The following is a 17421-nucleotide window of genomic DNA, read 5'->3' as shown; positions in this document are numbered from 1 at the left end:
AAGTACACATCCCTGACGAACTCCAGTAACAACTGGAAATACGTCAGAGATGCTAACACCACATTTCACAGCACTCTCAGTACCAGAGTAGAGTTTAGATGTCAGATCGATCAGTTTTTGTGGCACCGCACGAAGACCAAGAATCCTCCAGAGGGCATCCCGATTCACTGAATCGAACGCTTTACAGAGATCAACATAAGCTGTAAGCAGCCCCTGCCGAAACTCTCGCCTGTGTTCGGTGAGGACCCGAAGAGCAAGGATACGGTCAATCGTTGACCTCTTTGGTGTAAAGCCTGAATGCTCTGGACGCTGGTGCTCAAGCAGATGGTGGCGAACCCTATCAAAAATTATCCGAGCAAAGACCTTGCCCGGCACTGTGAGCAGCGTCACCCCTCGGTAGTTGTTGCAGTCTTGCCGATCACCTTTCCCTTTCCAGAGAGGGACACCAAGGCCCCTCTTCCAATCAGTTGGGATGATGCCTGTATTCCAGGCAGAGCACAAAACTGCATGCAACGACACGAGTGCAGCATTACCACCAGCTTTGAGAAGTTCAGCATGGATGCCACAGATCCCTGGAGCTTTACCCCATTTCAACCGGTTCACCGCAGCCCGTGTTTCCACAAGCGAAGGTGGACCACAGTTGATTGGAGGGTCAGCAACAGGGATTGTAACACCATTGACGTCCAACTCGACAGCTGGTGGATCAGCCTGGTACACCCACCATTATCTCACCACAATCTGGTCTCCAAACCTCAGAGAGTGCTGGAATACCGATGTCCAAACGCTTGAGCTCAGATGATAACAGAGACAGGTGATCATCCTCTCTTCGGGATAGGACATTCCAGGCACCCACCCGAAGGGACTGCCTCAGTTTAACCCAAGGAGACCGCCGTCTGGTGGACGACACCTCAGCACCACTCCGAGAACACTCTCGCGCAAATCTGACCCAGGAATGTTACCCCATGGTTTCCCTCCAATCATCAAAGATTGGAGATCCCAAAGGCTTTGCCCCAATCCTGTCATCCGGTGAGCTGCCCTGCGAAGGGAAGCTGCACAGGAGGTACTCCCACAGAGTGGGTTTTCAGATTTTTTTTGCGTTTTTGTGTTTTGCGGAATGAAGGGTTTTACGGTGGCCGGAGTGCAAATCCTGCCACCAACCTCCTAATAAAAAGTAACCTAACTGCAGGAGGACGTCCGCAGACACAGTTGGGCACTAGATATGCATGGCCGTTGGCTCACAAGGAGCTCCTCCGCCCTTTGTATACAAAAGGATATCTTTTGACAGTGAACCGCCTCTGCAATGTATGCAAAAAACCACAAAAACAGCATGGTGCAGATGTAACGCACTAATCTTCAAAAGCTGCCTATCCTGGGAACGAATCTTGCCCCAGCTAAAAAAAACGTCATCCTGGTGTTTCACAGGCAGGGAGATTCATCAATGTGTGTGTTGTCCCTCGGATGAACGTTAAACTGGGCATCCTAACTGCCGGCATTAGTTGGTGGATGTTAAAGGTACCATGGTGTCCTTCATGAAAAGTTAGCGATCCATTGCTGGTAACATGGCCAAATCCAAATTCCTGCCATAATTATAGGTGAGAAGGTAATGGCAAATGGTGAGAAGGTAATGGTAATCTCCAAGCTTCTTGTCCAAGTTTCTTGTCCAAGCTTCTTGTTGTTCCTCCGAGCTGATCTTCCCGCCGCCACTCTCCGCCCCCGCACTCTCCCCGCATTCTCCCCCACTCTCCGCCACTCTATGCCACTTTCCGCCACTCTCTGCCCTCGGAGAAAACTTGTGGAGCACCTTTTGGGGTCCTTTTCCCACCTCGCCCATGTTTGTGATGTCCTTTTCCCTTTTTGCACTTACAGCCAAGCTGTGCAGTGTTTTGCTTTGCTTTGCTTTGCTTTGCGTTGCGTTGCGTTGGGTTGGGTTGGGTTGGGTTCAACCGAGCTGTTTGGCAACTTGTTGGCTGTTGCTGTCACTGTTAGCTGTTAGGCCGATAGGTCGATAGTGCGTCTTGGGAAAAGGACGATATAAAAAAAAACCAAGAAGAAGACGCCACGCGACGCCATGCCACGCGACGCCATGCCACGCGACGCCACGCCACGCCACGCGACGCCACGCCACGCGACCAAAACGTGTGGCCAGACGGACGGTAACGAATGGGTTAATTTTTTTTTTACCAGTTCTTTTGTTTCGGCTTGTCGAATTTCTACGGCGAACGTAGAAATGAAAAAAGTTATCACTCCGCGTTATAATTCCACGGCGCCCTTACGGCCTGTAAAATATAGCCAAATGGCGTAGGGCCTCCCTGAGGCCAGCTCAGTTTCTCTGCGGCCGCCGCACGTTTCTGTCAATTCAGAGGGCGTACGGCCGCCGTATCCTCACCGTAGAGCAAATGTGACTGAGGCCTAAAGTATCGATCGACACACGAGAGATGCTTTCACGAGGACTTCAACCGACGAACTGAATGAACAAAGCGCGAAGATGCGGCTCGAACAGGTGGGGGAGACACGTGAACAAACATGAACGCTACGTTGTGTTCAGCTTTTTTAAAATGTATTAGGTTTTTAGGGCAAAATTTTCTCAAAAAAATTGTTCGGATTCCAATTTGTTCAAACAATGGGGCGTTCGGATTCTGGGGGCACCACGGTATATTATAGTAATAGTATATTCAGTTATATCTTCTTCTTCTTCTATCGGCTGCTCCCGTTAGGGATCGCCACAGCAGATCATCCGTATGATCCGCATACTGATTTGGCACATGTTTTACGCCGGATGCCCTTCCTGACGCAACCCTGGTCACCTCTTACGACACAGGGATATGGTACACCTATTTTAACCAGGGTATACACCGGCCCAGTATACTGGTACCAGTATACTGGTAGTATATTCAGTTATATATGCTGGTATATTTTTATTTCAGTGAAAAAAAGAACTGGTATATATATACCCACTCATTACCGTCCGTCTGTATATATATGTTTATATATATATATATATATATATATATATATATATATATATATATATATATATATATATATATATATATATATACCGGTATATATATACCCACACGTTCTCCTTAGGGCCCCCCTGCGGTCCCCCCTGCGGGCACCTTGCGTCTGCCTTGAAAATTCTATGGCCGCCGCAGCGATGCCCTAAGGTCACCGTGCGACATCAAATCAAAGACCGTACGGCACCCCCACGTTTTCGGTCTCCACGATTTCTAAATACGCCATGCGGCTCCCCGAAAAATAAAAACATATGTGACTGCTACATTGTGTGACCGTGGAAATACTGCGGCCGCCGTATAATTGCTAGTGGCCGCAGATTTTGGAGACCCCACGGCCGCCGTGGCAAATGTGACCTAGGCTTTAGGTACATTGGATCGAGACAAAATAATCCTATGCCACGCGGTCGAGATATTGGCGTTCCACGGTCGGTTAAACGACCCGCCGGCTCACAGAGTTATCCGAGCGACGGCCTACAATTCCGGGGAGTTTGGTGGGAGACGACGCAAGCTTTCCCCACCTTGTGGTCGTTCTCGCCACCGTCCCCCGGCCGACAACAATATATATGTATACATATGTATACATATATATATATATATATATATATATATAGAAATATATATATATATATGTAATTATGTATATGTCAAAATATATGGATATGTATATATATATATATATATATATATATATATATATATATATATATATATATATATATATATATATATATATATATATATATATACATACATACATACAGTCGGGAGAACAAGTATTTGATACACTGCCGATTTTGCAGGTTTTCCGACTTACAAAGCACGTAGAGGTCTGTAATTTTTATCAGAGGTACACTTCAACAATGAAAAACGGAATCTAAAACATAAATCCTGAAAATCACATTGTATGATTTTTAAATAATTAATTTGCATTTTATTGCATGAAATAAGTATTTGATCACCTACCAACCAGTAAGAATTCCGGCTCTCACAGACCTGTTAGTTTTGTCTTTAAGAAGCCCTCCCATTCTCCACTCATTACCTGTATTAACTACACCTGTTTGAACTCGTTATCTGCATAAAAGACAGCTGTCCACACTCAATCAATCAGACTCCAACCTCTCCACAATGGGCAAGACCAGAGAGCTGTCTAAGGACATCAGGGACAAAATTGTAGACTTGCACAAGGCTGGGATGGGCTACAGGACAATAGGCAAGCAGCTTGGTGAGAAGGCAACAACTGTTGGCGCAATTATTAGAAAATGGAAGAAGTTCAAGATGACAGTCAATCTTCCTCGGTCTGGGGCTCCATGCAAGATCTCACCTCGTGGAGCCTCAGTGATCATGAGAAAGGTGAGGGATCAGCCCAGAACTACACGGCGGGACCTGGTCAATGACCTGAAGAGAGCTGGGACCACAGTATCAAAGAAAACCAGAAGTAACACACTACGCCGTCATGGATTAAAATCCTGCAGTGCATGCAAGGTCCCTCTGCTCAAGCCAGCGCATGTCCAGGCCCATCTGAAGTTTGCCAATGACCATCTGGATGATCCAGAGGAGGAATGGGAGAAGGTCATGTGGTCTGATGAGACCAAAATAGAGCTTTTTGGTTTAAACTCCACTCGCCGTGTTTGGAGGAAGAAGAAGGATGAGTACAACCCCAAGAACACCATCCCAACTGTGAAGCATGGAGGTGGAAACATTCTTTGGGGATGCTTTTCTGCAAAGGGGACAGGACGACTACACCGTATTGAGGGGAGGATGGATGGGGCCATGTATCATGAGATCTTGGCCAACAACCTTCTTCCCTCAACAAGAGCATTGAAGATGGTGCGTGGCTGGGTCTTCCAGCATGACAATGACCTGAAACACACAGCCAGGGCAACTAAGGAGTGGCTCCATAAGAAGCATCTCAAGGTCCTGGAGTGGCCTAGCCAGTCTCCAGACCTGAACCCAATAGAAAATCTTTGGTGGGAGCTGAAAGTCTGTGTTGCCCAGCGACAGCCCCGAAACCTGAAGGATCTGGATAAGATCTGTATGGAGGAGTGGGCCAAAATCGCTGCTGCAGTCTGTGCAAACCTGGTTAAGAACTACAGGAAACGTCTGATCTCTGTAATTGCAAACAAAGGTTTCTGTACCAAATATTAAGTTCTGTTTTTCTGATGCATCAAATACTTATTTCATGCAATAAAATGCAAATTAATCATTTAAAAAATCATACAATGCGATTTTCAGGATTTTTGTTTTAGATTCCATCTTTCACAGTTGAAGTGTACCTATGATAAAAATTACAGACCTCTACGTGCTTTGTAACTGAGCAAACCTGCAAAATCGGCAGTGTATCAAATACTTGTTCTCCCCACTGTATATATACTTCTATAAATACATATATATATATATATATACATATATATATATATATGTATATATATATATATATATATTTCTATATATACATATACATATATATATATATATATATATATATATATATATATATATATATATATATATATATATATATATATATATATACATGTATCTGTAAAAGTATAGGTAGATATATATATATATATATATATATATATATATATATATATATATATATATATATATATATATATATATATATATATATATATATATATATATATATATATATATATATATATGAATATATTTTGACAACTCCCATGCTCCTCTCACCGAAACTGCTGCATGAAGCAACCACGAAGGCCTACGCAAGATAAGCGCTTTGCTGTATCAAACCCTTCCCAGAGTTCCTCCACAGCTATAAAGACATTCACAAATATTACAACATGAGAATCCCAATGCTACACACACCCTCAGCTGCCAAACCGGTTTCATCACTTATTGGTGAATTATAATTCTGTACTATTGTACCACAATTATATTATATATTATCACAATTATAATTGGTATAACTGTACCATTTTTACAATCATTAATCTAACTCTGTATCATTTTTTTTACAATCATTGATATAACTCCACCATTTTGAAATCATTGCGATATCTCTGTACCATTTTAAAATCATTGCGATATATCTGTGCCATTTTAAAATTATTGGTATAACTCTCTACCATTTCAAAAATAATTGGAATAACTCTGTACCATTTTTACAATCCATTGATATAACTCCACCATTTTGAAATCATTGCGATATCTCTGTACCATTTTAAAATCATTGCGATATCTCTGTGCCATTTTAAAATTATTGGTATAACTCTCTTCCATTTAAAAAATAATTGGTATAACTCTGTAGCATTTTAAAATCATTGGTATAACTCTGGATATTTTTAAATCATTGGGATAACTCTGGATCATTTTTAACATGATTGGTATTCATCAAATCCCAACTTTAATTCTAATTCTTTAAATATTAACCTTAATTCTCATTCATGAGATCTTAACCTGAATGCTAACAGCTCTGAACCACTTAAAAAATCATTGGTATAACTCACATTTTAAAAATCATTGCTGGAACTGTCAGAGTTAGTACTGCTGATCTTGCAGACTCAGAAAAGACTACCCAACCACGACACCACAGAGACGAGTTGTATTACAAAAAAAAACTCGCCCAACGTGGGGCTCGAACCCACGACCCTGGGATTAAGAGTCCCATGCTCTACCGACTGAGCTAGCCAGGCCACTGCAGTAACATTGCATTTAGAGTAGTAATCCTAATTAATAAATCCGAATAAGGAGATCAGGAAAGATCGAACTCACCAAAATGTACTTTTAACAGGACATGGGAGGGAATGTGGATGTCAGTCCATGATGTATCTGGCGGTGAGATTGTTGGAAGAGGATGTGTTGGGGGAGCGGGGGCAGAAGAGGGGTTTGGGGATGTCGGAGGTTGTACTTGTGATGTGCAAAAAAAGAACAATGTGGCACATTACACTCCCGAGTATACATAATAAATTAATAAACATTCCCAAACATCGTTGTACACAAAATCACAGTTAGAGGTTCCGAGCTGTTATCAGTTTGAAAGACCTTGGAACGAGTCTTGTTGAAAGTAATAAAAGAGTTGCTTATACAAAGGCCTGATACAGGAGGATTTTTGCCCATCATGCACCACATCACCATTCAATCCTTAAACCTTCATTCATTAAATTTTAACCATAAATCATTCAAAAATCTAAATTCATTAAATGTGTTGATTTCCGGAGTTAATTTAATTGTCTGGGTGTGGGAGGTTATGAGGAACCTTGGGGAGAACAATGGGGCAGGCACATGAACATCCCCAGGGTAATTTTTCCTAAATATACAGAAGAACAAAATTATCCATGTGATTTTGAGGAAGAACATACATATATGATCAAGAGGTGCATTCTACTCTTTCCCAGAGCGTTGATGCTACCAGAGTGGTGTTTTTGGCATGAGCTTTTCTGGGTGGTTTGCAAATACCTTTGAAGGAGTCAGTTAAGTCAGGACTATGTAATCGGGCCATGTTGCTCGCGATAAGTCGCCTCCTCTTTGCGAAGGACACCGTGGGATTTTTAACACTCCAACAACTAATGCTATCAAGACAGGACGCTCATTTAACGTCCATCCGAAGGCCAGCACCCATATTGATACCTCGCCCTGCCTGTGAAACACCAGGATGAGAGTTTCGAGCTGAGTCTGGATTCAAACCCAGGAAGACAGCTCAGAGACGAGTGTGCGTACCTCTAGTATGGGCTAGTGTGTGTGTGTGTGTGTGTGTGTGTGTGTGTGTGTGTGTGTGTGTGTGTGTGTGTGTGTGTGTGTGTGTGTGTGTGTGTGTGTGTGTGTGTCGTTGGTTGTTATCTCAATATGCGGGTTTCAGAAGGTGTAACAGAGTCCTCCCAGGTCTCGAAGTAACCACCTTCAATTCGGGAAAGGGGGTGGGGGTGGGGGATCACGATTCATGGATCAAGCTGTGAAGTTTTCTTGCTACCTCCGCCACCGAAGGTGAAGGAGGTTATGTTTTCACCGCTTTTGGGTAGTCGCTAGACTACCCTTAGTCTCAGGTTTTCTGTCTGTCTGTATGTCCGTCTGTTTGTTTGTATGTAATGGACAGCTCTGGAGGCCAGAGGAGTCAACCGGTTTTGATGAAACTTGACTGGTAGGTTCATACCAGGATCTAGTTGTATGCTTTTGAGCACCGTTGCTATGGACGCCACCGTTGCCTAGCAACGGGACTGAATTTTTTGAAAAAATTAGATACATATATTTTTTCGAAAATCAAAAATCGGCTTCCGCGCTTTTATGCGGACTATAATGAATCTCTTTGTCAAAAAATTTCAGCCCGATCCGTCAAAAACTGTATGACTAGTATGCAATTATATTACTATATGCTTTCACCCCAACATTCGTGTTGGGATTCCCTAACGTAGGGTTAGGGAATCAAACACAAATGATGAATGGACAGTTGCTCGTCATGTTCCTATATGGAACAACGAACGGCAAAAATGCCATCTGATGTGTTCTCTTATCTACATATTTCAAATTCGCCTTAGTCTAGCGACCACCCATGTCACCTACCAGCTTGTCTGCCTGTTTGTCTGTGTACAGGATATCTCAAAAAGTTTTGAACGGATCTGGACGAAATTTTGTGGACAGGTTGGGTGTGTGACAAGGATGAACTGATTAGATTTTGGTGAAGATCAGGATCCGGATCCGGATGCGAGAATTATTTCAGTGATTCTTCACCATTAAGAGATAGGGCTAAACCAATATATAGCATGATATTTCAAAAATTTATTGGGCCTGATATGTTGTCATGGATCAGGCATTACAGGGCGGAGGTATGCGCTCTACCGACTGCCCTTCTCGTTCTCAATGTTTTGGTCCGATGGCTCTTTTCAGGATCGTCACTGAGCCCTGGACAGCTTCCAACTTTGTTTGTATTTGCATTCCTCAGGGTGGTTTTTAAGATCTCCATCAGGTTCTTCTTCATTATCCCCATTGCTCAAAAGATCACTGGCACAATTTCGGCATTCTTCAGATTCCACGACCTTTTCACTTCATTTTTGAGGTCTTGGTATTTGGTCATTTTCTTGATTTCTGTGTTGTTTTGACCAATATCGCTGGGAACTGAAACCTCATTGAGCAATGCCTTCTTTTCTTTTTGGTACCTAAGTGCTATGTCTGGTCGTAATGTTTTGTTTTGTATGTTCATGCTTGATGGGATCATCACGTCATATGTGAGTGTTACTTTCTCATTTTCAATGATTGCTTTTGGTTTGTGTTTACATGTGCTTTCTGGAACTGGGATACTGAACTTTTTGCAGATATGCCAGTGGATTACATTACAAACCCTGTTGTGCCTGTGTGTGCAGTTGTTCTGACATGAGGTTTTACATCCCGAAAGGAGATGATTCTTGCTTTCTGTTTCTTCCTTGCAGAACCTACACTTGTCTGATTGACTCAGTCCCACCATTGTCCTCAAGCCACTCGTGTTGTGTCCTTTATCTTGGGCATTATTAATGATTTGTTCTCCACCTTAGTTGAGCTCACCTCTTCTTCGCCATTCCAATGAGCTTTCTTTGTGAATGCCAAATCTGTCCAAATATATTCTTTATATACTTTCCTGCTCTTTTGTCATTCTCCAAGTTGTATATCTGTTGATATTTCACTTTATATTTGCATTTCATCTTTTTTCCAATCATTGATGCTGTATCTATTGCTGTTTCGGTTTCATGTGTGACATCTTCCATTTGCACCTCTTTGGAAAAAAAAATTATGAGGTAGGTTCATGATACCTTCTCTCGCTTGCTGGTTTCGTGTTTCCACACAAATTCGATTCTGTAGTCTGTTGAACTTTTCACATATCCAGTCAATCCGACAGATGCCATTCTGTGCACTTGCTGAAGTTCATTGAAGAGCAGGTTGCGGGTCACCAAACATGTTCTGAAAATTTATCAATATGATTATATGTGCATTAAATAGTTCGATGCAAACTATTGTGGTTGCCTAACTATTGGGAAAATTAATGAAATTTAACTCCGAAATTGTTATTTCTCAAGGCTGTTGAAAAAAACAGCCGCATGCCATATATGGACGGTGACGTCAAATTCTCCAAAACAAAGCGGACACTCACTCGCTCATTGAAGAAGTGTCCAGTTCAGTGGGCCGTTCTTTTGCTTTTTTGAGCTTGCAACGATCTATATTATCCTTTTTTTATTTTGAATTATTATAGAACAAAGTTATTTGGATATTTGTACATCATGCCTCGTACGTGTGTCGTCATGTTTTGCGAAAATGGCTGGAAAACGGGTAATCACTCCCACTGATTCCCGAAGGAATCAAACATTCGCTGGCAGTGGATAAGATTTGTACAAACAAAATGGGCGAATTTTCCCCCAAAGAAAACGGGTAAAGAGGACCCTTTGGATAGACTTGTCATTTGTGGTGACCATTTCACAGCCGAGGATTACGAAGGCATAAACACATCTGATCACCACTCTGTGAATATGAGTTGTTGGTTGACAAGTTCTCCATATACTGCTCTGTCACAGAATCAATTGTTGAGTTTAAGTGAAAAAACCTTGAAATGTATTCTAAGAGTACATGGAAAAACACATAAATAAACTTTCTGAAAAACACAAGCATGAAAAAATTTCTCAACAAATCAACTTATTGTTGATTAAAGTACTTTTTTAACAGCATCAGAAAATTGGGCTATTTCATTTCAATTGTAAAAAATTGATCAATTTTCCACTTTTTTTCTAAATCTCGTAGAATATTTCCCAATGAGGTATTTATATGTTTTGTTGTTTATATGTATATGTATAAATATTTATATGTATATGTATAAATACATGTTTTGGTATTTATATGCCACAACAGTCTCTTGAAAGTTGGGGTTTGTTCTAACTGTTCACTTTCGCTGGGGTCAAGCTCAGCTGTCAGAAAGACTTCAACACCAAGGCTACGGTGTAAAATATATTTGGGTCCATAATTGATTCATTCTATTTCTGGACTCTTGAGTGACTAGAGGGTTAAAAAATATTACATCAAGTCACAGACGAATCAAACTTTACATTATTTTATGCATCGAACATGAAAATGAAAATCTACAAACCAATCTGTCTGGTGGAGTCTGTCAGTGTGAACTGCCGGGCAGTCAGTCCTGCCACTTGTACATGAAATAGGCCGTTTTCTGGCACTTGCAAGTGGCTCAAATTTATATGTCTCAGGGCCAGAAACTCCATAGTATAAATTCCCATCATCCTCCGACTCGTCCTCGGCAATATCGGAATGAAAACACTCAATTTCATCGCCGCTGAAATCGCTCTCTGATTCGCATCTCGCCATTGTTCACATGCTGTTTCCGAATGTTCACGAAGTTTTCGGAGAACGTGACATCATAGCATCTTCGGTAAATTCCGGTCTGTTTTTCGATCACTGACAAAAGTTTTGACTTAAAAGTTAATTTTAGCATATTTTGAGTTTCAAATGTAAGAAAATAATTGCCCAACGATTATTAATGTGCTTACAACCTTCGAATCACGTGAAGTCATCAGCGACCCAAAACCTGCTCTTTAAGGCACCATTAGGACCCAACTTTCATCGACATTGACATTGTGTGTGTAGTTTTGGAGAAGAAAGCAAATGCATATTTTGTGGGACAACCCCACTTTAGACCTACTTCGACCTCGATTATTTTTAATGGCGTAAACAAACTTTTGGTACATTGCAAGTGATGAAGGTTGTGGTCAAGGTTAATCGAAATTGTGTGTCTAGTTTCAGAGAAGAAGGCAAATACTTATTTTGATGGGCAACCCCTCCTGATACCCTCTTTGACCCCGATTTTTTTAATGTCATGAACAAACTTGGATTCTGGGGAGGATGCCGGAGAGATCAAATGGCGGTGCATCATTTGGTAATGTCAAGATCTCTGACCTTGATTTTGCAGATGATGCAGTCATCTTTGGGGAGACTCTGGATATCTTTTTGGGGGCCCTAAAGGCGTTGAATGAGGAGTCGGAGTCACTGGGATTACGGGTTTCCTGAGTCAAAACTAAGGACTAGGCTTTCAATGACATCTTGGATGCTGCTTTCTTGTCTGTACCTGTTTGTGGCGAGGATTTTGAGGTCATGGAAAGATTCACTTACCCTGGCTGTGATATTCATGTCTCTGCAGGCTGTGAGCCAGAAGTCAATAGACATCTGAGTCGGGCCTGGGGAGTCATAGATTCACTGGATCATGGGGTGTGGCGTTGTCTGTAGGTACCTGTGCAGGAGGACGAAAGTCCTAGTCTGCAGGTCCTTCGTGCTTCCAGTCTTGCTCTATGGATGTGAGACTTGGACTCTGACCATGGATCTGAGATGGCGACTTAATTCCTTTGGTACCAGGTCTCTTCGAAGAATCCTTGGCTTTCACTGGTCGGACTTTGTGTCCAACGAGCAGTTGCTGAGAGAGACTAAAATGAGATTTGTAACCGAGTGCTCTTGAATATAAATCTCTCACAATTCACATCATCAAATATAAAAAGCTCACATTTATTAATCGCAGAGGTGCCCTGCGTTGCCAGGTAACTAAAGGGTCCCTCCTCCTGCCCCTTCCCCCAATTCACCCCTCCCCCTGGCTGCACAGCTGAATACTCACGAAAAGGCTGAATGCCTAAACACTGTGTTTGCTTCTAAGGCCTAAGTCACATTTGCTCTACGGCTAGGATATGGCGGCCGTACCCCCCCTGAATTGACAGAAACGTGCGGCGGCCGCAGACTTTCTGAGGTGGCCTCGGGGTGGCTCTACGCCGTATGGCTATCTTTTACAGGCTGTAGGGGTCGTCGTGGAATTATATCGCGGAGTTATAACTTTTTTCATTTCTACGTTGGACGTCGCAATTCGACAAGCCGTAGCCATGACGTAGATGTGTTCCACGTCGACCGTACGTAGGGCGTACGGTGGGCTTGTGTTATTCCTGCAGCTGCCGTAGGCTCTTATCATTGAAAAATAAATTTTGCCACCCCCCAAAAAATTACGGCGGCCGCACTATTTCCACGGTCGCCATAGGGTAGTCCTAAGGCGTCCCTGTGTTCAACGTACGGTGGCTTGCAGTCTGTGTGACTACCTGCGGGCAACGCAGGGTCGACGCACGGTTTCTCTACGCCCACCGTGCGTCCTACGTGCGGCCTCCGTGGCAGTCTGCATCGACCATGCGTCCACCATGCGCTACCGCTAGAGATCGGAGTATAGGTGTTTGCCAAATGTGATTAGGCCTAAATATTGCATCCCAAACTCCTTGCTTTCTGTACCCACCTTACCCAGTCGCATCCAGCTGTTCTTGGACTCTGTGTCCTTTTCTCCTGACAACGTGGAGAGCTTGCTGTCAAACCTCGACTCAGATTCTGCAACCGGTCCAGACGGCATCAGCCCTCATGCTCCAAAAACCTGCTCTGCTGCTCTTACTCTCTCTCTGTCTGTTCTAATCACCCTCTCATTTACTCAAGGTCATTTGCCATCTTCTTCGAAGTCAGCAAACATTACCACTGCATAAAAATGTGCAAAAACTGATCTATGCAACTACAGACCAATCACCCTGCTCCCAATCATCAGCAAGGTCATAGAATACATAATCCCTTCTGACATAAAATCCTTCCTCTTCTACAATGGTTTGATTTCTGACCATCAATTTCGATTTAGACCAGGTCAATCAACTCTGGATATGCTACTTGTGCTTTCTCAACAACTCAACCTAAAGTCCAAACATGAGATCAGAGACATCTCCCTCAACATATCGCAAGTTTTTGATACGGTTTGACCTCCAGCACTGCTTACCAAACTCTCTTCTTATGGTATTCAAGGCAATATTCACTCATGGCTCATGGACTTCCTCTCCTGTCGAAGTCAACATGTGGTTCTAATGGAATTCTCTCATCTTCTCTTCCTGTTCAGGGTGGAGTTCCTCAATGGAGTTTTATTGGCCCTGTGCAGAAGCCTCTTCACTATCTGCTGACCTGGATAAAATCACAAGCTGTTCGAACACTTGGAATTAGTTTTTCAATCCTGACCACACACTCTCACCATGTCTCTCCAAAAGGACTGTCTGGAACCCTCCTCACCCCCCCATCTACTTTTTAAACAATCCCCTTGAAGAAGTCCTTTCATTCAAGCATTTTGGTCACACTATCTGCCATGATCTTTCCTGGGAAAGCCACATCTCCAAGCTGGCCTCCGACATCACGCAAAGTCCTTCCATGACACACCTAAGCTTCTCACCATTTACAAAGCTTTCTTCTGCAGTCTGATGGAGTACTGCTCCCCCTCTGGGGTGGTGCTCCTGCCTCACACTTAGGGCGACTTCACACTGTGGAAACCAAGACTTTTCGGATCATTGGCATCTCCCACGATGAAGCTGAGTTTTGGGTCACTCACTCTCTCACCGGAGGCAGGTCGGTGGTCTTTCTATCTTCTACCATCTCCTCTCTGGCCTTGCCCCCCTCCCTTGCTCTGTCACCGATTACGACCCCCCCCCCCCCCACATTCCAACCCCTATATTTCCGCAGGGCACACAACGTCCGCCAAAAACCCAGTTCTGGTGAAACTGCCAAAATCAAGAATCCCTGCTCACCTTCACTCATTCATTCCTCTTTTTTCCTGCCTCTGGAACAAACTCCCACACTCTCTTCAATCCCACTGCTCCCTCCAAGTCTTCAAAACAGCTGCTCACCACCATCTCACATCTTCCACCATCCAAAATCTCGATCTTTACTACCCCCGTTAATCCACCTCCTTCAAATTTCCTGTTTTCCTTCATGAAAGTCCCTGGAGTGTCATCTTGTTTACCCCCATCCCATCCCTCTCCTTTCCACAGATATCCTATTGTATTTGTTCCTCACTATTTTTTGTTTCCCTTCCCACCCCTCTTGTCTCCTGCGTTGTTATATGTTTCTATGTATTAGCTCTTATACGAGCCTCGACTTTGTATCTAAAAAAGGGTCGAAGGGTCTTAAATGTCTAAAGGGGTTTTTAGGGAGAAAGAGCAAAAGCGTCTGAAGTGTCCAAATGGTCTGAAATTGTCCAAAGGGTTTTCAAAGGTCTGAAAAGTGCCGAAGACGGTCTATATGTCTCAAAAGGGTCTAAATGGGTACTGAAGGTTCTAAGGGGTGTAAAGTCTAATGAGGTCTACAGGCCATACAGGGTGTAATGGAGTGAAGCTGTAGTAAAGAAATGTCCTCATGTTCGTAAATAAATTAAAGCTGGAGTGCAACAGGGCAATAATGTGCCAAATGACCTCCTCATGACTGTTTGAAACGCCTATTTCGGTGTATCGTGGTTAAAAATCTGATCATAGAAAGTTTCGTCACAAACTAACTTTGGGAGCTGAAAGCTGTGAGGTCACAAACAACAACAAAAAAAACATTTCGGTGTTATATGTACAGATGGACAACCTACTTTACTGCTGCAGACACTTCTTCCTCTTCTCAAGGAGTTGGCGTTACCTTTTTTTTTTCCTTCCATCAACCAGTTTACAGTGAGATCTCTTGGTAAAGCCATGGCTAATCGAGAAATGCTCAATCGGAACCTCATTCAAGGTTACGGGAAAACTCATCCAGAAACGTCCTTCTACAGCTCGTTTTAATATGTCACGAAAACGGTCGTCACATCATGGCTCTGGAAACACCCCCCAACCCCCTGCAAGTGAAAAACTTAATGACGTTTGGACAAACAACGACACACACCCACACACACCCCAACTGTGATGCATCAGCTACATGGTTTTTGAATGACCCTTCGACAAGACATCATCAAGAGGTCGGAGATACTGATAATATTGTAAGAAATGAAATACATCTCACCTGTGATTGAATATTTCTGTGGTAGTGACCAGAAACCATTTGAAAATCAAAAATATTAATGGTTGCCAGGGTTACCGGCTCCACCCACAACGATATCTCCTCACTGATTTTTTTTACACTGAATTCCAGTTTCTACCAATCAAACACACTCCAATTTCTCATTTGAGGTGAGACATCGACGATTAAATTAATCAAACATCTACGATCAATTTCCAAGTAAAAACAAGGACAAATGTGTCCACGAGCAGCGTCCAAAAGATTTTGTCGGCTAAAAATTTTTTTTTTTTTTTTAAAACAACAACTTCCGATATTTCGTCACGTGCCTTGATTAAGCCAATAGCGAAACGCGTCCTAATGTCTTTACGTATTTACGATATATCGTGTATTTACGAAATAAATAATGTATTTACGAAATTACAATACGACAAATGGAATAATTTTTAAATAGTAACGTGAACTTTTAGAAACTTTAAAGCAAATGTCCGAATATATTTAAAAGTTCATGATAGACGCTCTCAAAAGGCACCGTCTATGTGAGAATGTGTACATGTGCTCAGTATTTAAGGAGATCAGGATCTCGTATATACAAGATCCGAGTCATCGGGATTAAGGTTTTGTAAGAACAAGAACAAGAACAAGAACAAGAACAAGAACAAGAACAAGAACAAGAACAAGAACAAGAACTTTCGAAGAAGAAGAACGCCGAGCTCTCTGAGCAGCGTTCGCAACGCGAGACGCTGATAAATCAAATCAAATCACGACAATCACTTTGGTTCTTTTTAAACTATACGATACATGTATACTTGAGGTGTATATTTGGTGAAGTTAGCAAAGATGGCAACCTTTTTTTTCTACAAACTCTTCACCCTTGAGAGTTACGTCTTCAGATGAAGGGTAACATTACCTTTAAATCGATATATGTGTTGTGTTTGTACTATGTTCGGTTTTTGAATGGTGAGCGCATTTGGGAAGTCACGTGACTCCTTTTTCGCCGATGTTACCTATCATGGTGACGTCTTAATTCACAGTTATTTTTTCACATTTGACACCATATTTGATAATCGGAGGTTACCACCTCACCGAAAATATGACCATGAGTAATCCGAAAGAAAATGGGCTTTTTATGAAGCATTGAATGTATGGATATACCCTTGCTGAAGTGGAGGCAGGTGGCAGCTCAGGTGTTTATAATTTTCAAGTGCGTGCCCGTACGTGCAAAAAAACAGAATTGTGACGTCATAGCACCGTGTCCTGTCATTGGTTTGGTAAATAAATGGCCATAACTTGGGAACCACTTGTCCGATTCATATCAAACCTTGAAAAGGCACATCCTCGGGTCCCAGCAATATACCTGGCAAGTTTCAATTATATCGGACCAGTGGTTGTCGAGAAACAGCGGTCACACACACACACACACACACACACACACACACACACACACACACACACACACACACACACACACACACACACACACACACACACACACACACACACTGCTGAAATTATAGATGGACTAGTTCGTGCCCGTTTAAAAAAAAAAAATTATAAATAAATATTCAAACCGCGAGCAACAAACAACAACCGCACAGGCCGTTTCTTCGCTCTC

At 42.5% G+C, this 17421-nt stretch overlaps 1 long non-coding RNA gene and 1 other non-coding gene across 3 annotated transcripts in view; both read right to left on the bottom strand.

Annotated features, from left to right (window-relative positions):
• The window catches only part of LOC147022828 (uncharacterized), a 49364-nt gene that overhangs the window by 27619 nt on the left and 4324 nt on the right, over window positions 1-17421 (bottom strand). The window contains exons 1-2 of one of the 2 annotated variants that reach the window (XR_015059934.1): window positions 15813-16408; window positions 6765-6821 (exon numbers count right to left, since the gene is read on the bottom strand). This is a non-coding gene — a long non-coding RNA (uncharacterized LOC147022828). Of the gene's footprint in view, window positions 1-6764; window positions 6822-15812; window positions 16409-17421 lie in introns of those variants that run through there. The other variant, XR_015059935.1, reaches the window with a different exon arrangement.
• TRNAK-CUU (transfer RNA lysine (anticodon CUU)) lies at window positions 6613-6685 on the bottom strand. Its single transcript has one exon. It is a non-coding gene; the product is annotated as a tRNA-Lys (tRNA).

The sequence above is a fragment of the Eptatretus burgeri genome, chromosome 7, assembly GCF_056783735.1.
Source record: "Eptatretus burgeri isolate ZD-2024b chromosome 7, Ebu_testis_v1, whole genome shotgun sequence".
NCBI classification, from domain to species: Eukaryota; Metazoa; Chordata; class Myxini; order Myxiniformes; family Myxinidae; genus Eptatretus; species Eptatretus burgeri.
The sequence above is the reverse complement of the archived record's forward strand: the minus strand, read 5'-3'. Positions and strand labels throughout refer to the sequence as shown.